Source organism: Prionailurus bengalensis, chromosome B4, assembly GCF_016509475.1.
Source record: "Prionailurus bengalensis isolate Pbe53 chromosome B4, Fcat_Pben_1.1_paternal_pri, whole genome shotgun sequence".
Classification (NCBI taxonomy): domain Eukaryota; kingdom Metazoa; phylum Chordata; class Mammalia; order Carnivora; family Felidae; genus Prionailurus; species Prionailurus bengalensis.
Window position 1 is genome coordinate 21,207,083 of NC_057358.1, and position 6,188 is coordinate 21,213,270.

Below are 6,188 nucleotides of genomic sequence, written 5' to 3' on the forward strand. Positions count from 1 at the left end.
TAAGGTTGCCTTTTGTCCTTAGCAAAGTGTCATCTTCAAGGCGGCTGAGCTCCTAGAATGTCATTCTGCCTGTCTCAAGGACCTGGGCTGTATAGGTTATAAGGAAATTTAATTTTACCTCCCATTTCCTTCTTGTCTTTGTTCCCCACATCACTCTGGAGGGGAGAGTGACGTTGGGGCTCCAGGAAACTGAATCTGTAAGTTTCTGGGGATTAGGCTATTGATCAGATTGCCTTTTTCTTGTAATTTACTAAGACATTAAAAACTGATAGAGGGGCGCCTGGGTGGCTCAGTCGGTTAAGTGGCCGACTTCGGTTCAGGTCATGATCTCGCGGTCCGTGAGTTCAAGCCCCGCGTCGGGCTCTGGGCTGACAGCTCAGAGCCTGGAGCCTGTTTCGGATTCTGTGTCTCCCTCTCTCTGACCCTCCCCCGTTCATGCTCTGTCTCTCTCTGTCTCAAAAAATAAATAAACGTTAAAAAAAAATTAAAAAAAAAAACCAAAAAACTGATAGAGACTCACGTCCTACATGACTGTGATCTCTGTTAGTTCACCATCTGTTTTTCCCTTTCCTTTGTTCTTGGGCAGCCAGGGGTGCCAACATTGGTAGGAATGTTACAAATATCCCACTTTGGTGGAAGAAGGGGTTTGGGGGGTAGTCGGCTTGTCTTATGCTCCATCATCATGAGGAAAGCTGGTGGTGGTGTTCTAGTCTAAAGCCGAAGGTTTGAGAACCAGGGAGCCAATGGTGTTAAGTCCCAGTACGAGTCCAAAGACTTGAGAACCAGGAACACTGACGTCCAAGGGCAGGAGAAGAGCATTGTCCCAGCTCAAGCAGAGGGCAAATTCACTCTTCCTCTGCCTTTTTGTTCGATTGAGGACCTCAAAGGATTGGATGATGCCCAGCCACTTTGGGTGGGGGGGTTCTCTACTCAGTCTACTGATTCAAATGCTAATCTCTTCCAGAAACACCCTCATAGTCACTCAGAAATATTTTACCATCTATCCGGGCATCCCTTAACCCAGGCAAGTTTACACATAAAATTAACCATCACAGAGCTCTTGTGGTTAACAGTACCCCCTGTACTAAGTAGATGCAAAGAGGTGGTTTCCCAAAGGAAGGATTGCTGAGCAGATTACAGAACAGCACGTATATTGCTGTTTGCAGTTTTTCGCTATGAAAAATGTTTCAGTGAAGTGCTTTTATATGCCCATTTGTACCTATGTACTAACATTTCTCTAAGATAGGTATTTAGAGGTGGAATTGACAGATTATGGCAAATTGCTTTGCCAAGATGATACACCAGTTCACCTTCTGACAGTTTATAATTTTTTTTTATTAGTTTTATTTATTTTTGAGAGGCAGAGAGAGACAGAGCACGAGCAGGGGAGGGGCAGAGAGAGAGGGAGACACGGAATCGGAAGCAGGCTCCAGGCTCTGAGCTGTCAGCCCAGAGCCCGACGCGGGGCTGAACTCAGGAACCGTGAGATCATGACCTGAGCTGAAGTCGGAGGCTCAACCGACTGGGCCACCCAGGTGCCCCCCTGACAGTTTATGAAATGCTCTTTTCCCCACACCATCCCCAGCCCTGGATGCTATTTGTCCTTGAAAATGTTGCCGATCTAGTAAGCAAAATAGGACCTTTGATTTTTTGTTTTTAATTTGCATTTCCTAATTAGAATTGGGCCAAGTCATCTTTTCATGTTTACGGACTGCTGTAGGTCAAGTCCTGGGAAGCAGATGCTGAGATAGAGATGTGGGCGCCTGCATTTATTAGGGAGTGCTGTTTTGACTAACACCCATGGGGGGAGGGGAGGAAGCAGGATTAGGCAGAGGGAAAGCTGGGCTGTTCAGCTCAGGCCTGAGCTGACGTCTTGGTGATCTCTGAAGCTATGCTGGCCCTTGGGAGTTGTCCTGAGTTACAGCATGGTGCCCAAGACCTGATAATCCCTGCTCCCCCAGTCGTTCGATGAAGGCTGTCCTGGGAAGGTGCATAACCCTTAGGTGAGGCGGCTCTTTTCCACCAAGAAGCATTTTTCCAGAGAGGGCAGACAGCTGAGGGCAGTCAGCCAGCAATCCCACCCCCCATTTCCCTCAGCAGCTGGGGGAATAAATCCTTCAGGACTGGAGCACAGCGCAATATGCATTACGTTAAATATACTTATTAATTTGTGCATCGCCTGTTCATACTCTTTCTGTTTCTTTACTGATTCGTAGCAGTGCTTTATTCTGGGCCTTAATCCTTCATATATTATACATGTTGCAAATATCTCAGGGGTTAAAGCGTCATTTATTTTAATGATCTTTTTCATTGTTTAATACTCAAATTTGTCCATTTCCCTTCTCCCACGTTATAAAACGATTTTATACATATTTAGAATACATCTATGCTTTTTAAAAAATGTCTCTAGCTCCTTAATTCCTCCGAAGTTTATTTTTTGGTCAATGGTAAGAGGTAATGTCCCAGCACTATGTATTTAATAGACTATTCTCTACCAACTGACGTAAAAGTGTTAGGGCAAAATCTGTTACATGAGGGCCAACAGGACTGATAAGAGAATTTCAGTCCCTGCCGGAAGAGGAAGACTTCCCTTCCGGGTTCTGGTTCCCACCCTGGTTGTCTCAGGCGCCAAATTACTACTAAAGGGGAATGCGGAAGTAACGGACTATAAATTGTCCCCTCTGTTGATGCTCTGGGCTCAGATCTCTGGAGAATGATCTCTGGGCCCACTGGTGTAAAATAAACCTCCTTCCTTCCAAGATCTCTCAGTGCAGCTTGGTTCTTCTGCCGGGTGATCGAGACCAGTTTACGTAACCAAAGGACATACACGCTAGAATTTAAATTTGCACTCAGATGGGAATATGCCTTGACTCAGCAATTCCAGTCATCTGTGATCTATTTTTCTCTTAATATTTTATGCTTAAATCACTGTATTTTTGTATTTCGGTATGTGGTTGGTCAAGTCTTCCAATAAGATGGATTTTTTTCAAAACTTTTGTGCCACACCTAAGCATTTTTTTAAAGTAGACTCCACGCCCGATGTGAGGCTTAAACTCACAACCCTGAGATCAAGAGTTGCACGCTCTATGGATTGAGCCAACCAGGTGCCCCAAACATTTTCTCTTTCTTATGAACTTGTCTTATTGATTGCACTAAATCTACAGACGAAGTTGAAATGTTACAACTTTACAACAGAGCAACTTCTCATCTAAGAACATATATATCTATATATCTAAGAACATATATATCTAAGAACATATATATCTATCTAAGTTTTCTTTTATTGCCTTTGTAAAGATTTATAATTTCCTTCACATAGGCCTTGTACATTTCTTGTTAGGTTTACTTCTTTTCTTTCTTTCTTTCTTTTTAATATTTTTTATGTTTACTTATTTATTTTGAGAGAGAGAAAGAGACAGTGCGAGCAGGGGAGGAGCAAAGAGAGAGGGAGACACAGAATCCGAAGCAGGCTCCAGGCTCCAAGCTGTCAGCACAGAGCCCGACGTGGGGCTCGAACCCACGAACCATGAGATCATGACCTGAGCCTATATCAAGAGGTGGACACTTAAGCAACTCAGTCACCCAGGTCCCCCAGTTAGGTTTACTTCTAAATATTTTTTTCCCTCCCTTTTGTCAGTGGAATTTATTTTCTTCCAATGATATTACACATGTAACAATCTGCTTGTTGGGTTACTACCATTTTATTGTATTTATGTTGGTAAGTGAGATTGGCTTATGATGATAATTCTTTTTTCGTCTGGTTTAATCAAAGGATCAAAGGACCATCTGGTTTAATCAAAGGCAATAACGTTTGTGTTCTTAAAAGCGGTATTTATCCACAACCATAAGCAACTGTCATCAACCAGATTCCACTTTGCTGTGAAAGTTAACCTTGTGTTGTTCATGAGCTCAGGGAACAAGTCATATTTAAGAGCAATGAATGAATGGATCAATGGATGGAAATTGTGTGGGTCTCTTGGGAGCTTCACGGTATAAGTAAGGTGCTCGCATTTCTAACCAGAGCATATGACTCTGGCAAGAAGAAATGGTGTTTGTTAGTTCCTCCCAGACTAGGTGCAAATCATAAGTCCCTGGAAGCCTGCCAAGTCACCTTAAAAAAAAAAATAGTGTTTTTTGGGGCAACATGTTTGCTTTTTATATTCCGTTAGTCCAATTCTTGTGGACTGTGTGTTGTTTATAAACCCTTGATTGGGGTGCCTGGGTGGCTCAGTCGGTTAGGCGTCCGACTTCAGCTCAGGTCACGATCTCGCACTCTGTGAGTTCGAGCCCCGCGTCCGGCTCTGGGCTGATGGCTCAGAGCCTGGAGCCTGCTTCAGATTCTGTGTCTCCCTCTCTCTCTGCCCCTCCCCCGTTCATGCTCTGTCTCTCTCTGTCTCAAAAATAAATAAAACGTTAAAAAAAATTTTTTTTTAATTAAAAAAAAAAAACCCTTGATTATGCTTGGTTGTGTTTTTGCTGCTTTGAACTACAAAAATATATGTCCTTAAAATGCCCTGTGAGAAGACTTCCCCTTCTCAAAGTGACGTGTTAGGTGCGTCTGTCTAGTTTCCTTCTTGTGGAGGAAACTAGAACCAGGAAGAGTGGTGGGGGTGATAGGAGTTCTAGAACAAGCATTTGTTTGAGGGCATCAGAGAGCTCAAAGTTAGGAAAGAATGCTACTTTAAGATCGAGGACAAGATGGAAATGCACGGAAATGGGGAGCTTTACTCCTCGGGGCTCTTGCAAATTCCCAAGCAGGTGACTGAAAGATGGAGTCATTCTTTTCATCCTTTCATGGTTAGAGGCCACAGTTTAGAGTATCAGGCTCACAACAATAGTCACCCTGGTAGATGCTCTTATCTTCTACTAGGCACACGAGATGACTCTACCCAGAGGTAAAGTTGAACTGGAAGCAAAGAGGTCTCAGACAGACGTTAGCCCATCTACTCGTCGTTTAAGTGGCTATAGGGGCTTCTGATATTGGAGCCATCTTGATCTCAGCTCAGGTCCTGACCTCTTGGTTCGTGAGATCGGGCCCCGCATCAAGCCCCGCATCAAGCCCTGCACGCGGGGCTCTGGGCTGACAGTGTGGAACCTGCTTGGGATTCTCTCTCTCCGCCCCTCCCCGTCCCCAGCTTGTGCTCGCCCTCTCCCTCAAAATAAATAAGTAAACTTTAGGGGCGCCTGGGTGGCGCAGTCGGTTAAGCGTCCGACTTCAGCCAGGTCACGATCTCGCGGTCCGGGAGTTCGAGCCCTGCGTCGGGCTCTGGGCTGATGGCTCGGAGCCTGGAGCCTGTTTCTGATTCTGTGTCTCCCTCTCTCTCTGCCCCTCCCCCGTTCATGCTCTGTCTCTCTCTGTCCCAAAAATAAAAAAAATAAACGTTGAAAATAAATAAGTAAACTTTAAATTTAAAAGCAGCACTGCCCACTGTACTTAGTCTACAATGGCAATTCTTTTTATTTAAGTTTTCTTCTATTTTAGCAATCTCTGAACCCCACATGGGGCTCGGACCCACCATCCCGAGATCTGGAGTTGCACCCTGTACAGACTGAACCAGCCAGGTGCCCCTAAGGTGACAATTCTTATTAATAAATGTTACATGGTTTTGATAACAGTTACATCGGGATTTTTTTCTTTTTTTTCCTTAAGTTTACATGCGATTCACTTGTTTGTTAAAGGTATAGCAGAAACCAGTCATAAAACTCTTTTGGTCCCTATTTCAGGGTTTTATGGGGGGTAGTCATTTATCTGTTCAGTTTTCTATCTTCTTGACTAGATTTTGATAATATGCGTATCTTTGGAAAATTAATTCATATCTTTAGAAAAGTAACCACCTAGGTTTCAGAGTTTATTAGTATAGATTTCTACCTAGTGTTCTGTTGACATTAATAACTTTTATGCCTGTAGTTACGGGCAATTTCAAGATGTATTTTCTTTGTTTTGTTTGTTTTTTTGCTTGATTCCATCTGACAAAATTCTAGCTTTTTATTCTTCCTTTCAAAAAAGTTTTACTGGTTTTATTGATTATATGACTTCCTCTGTTTCGTTTGTTGTTGGTACAATTCTAGCCTTTAAATTTCTTAATTCCTTTCTGTGGACTGTTTTATTTTTTTCCTGCATTGTTGCATTGAATGGGTAGATGTTTTCTATCTTTTTAACCTTACTTTTTTTCTGATATGTGCCTTTT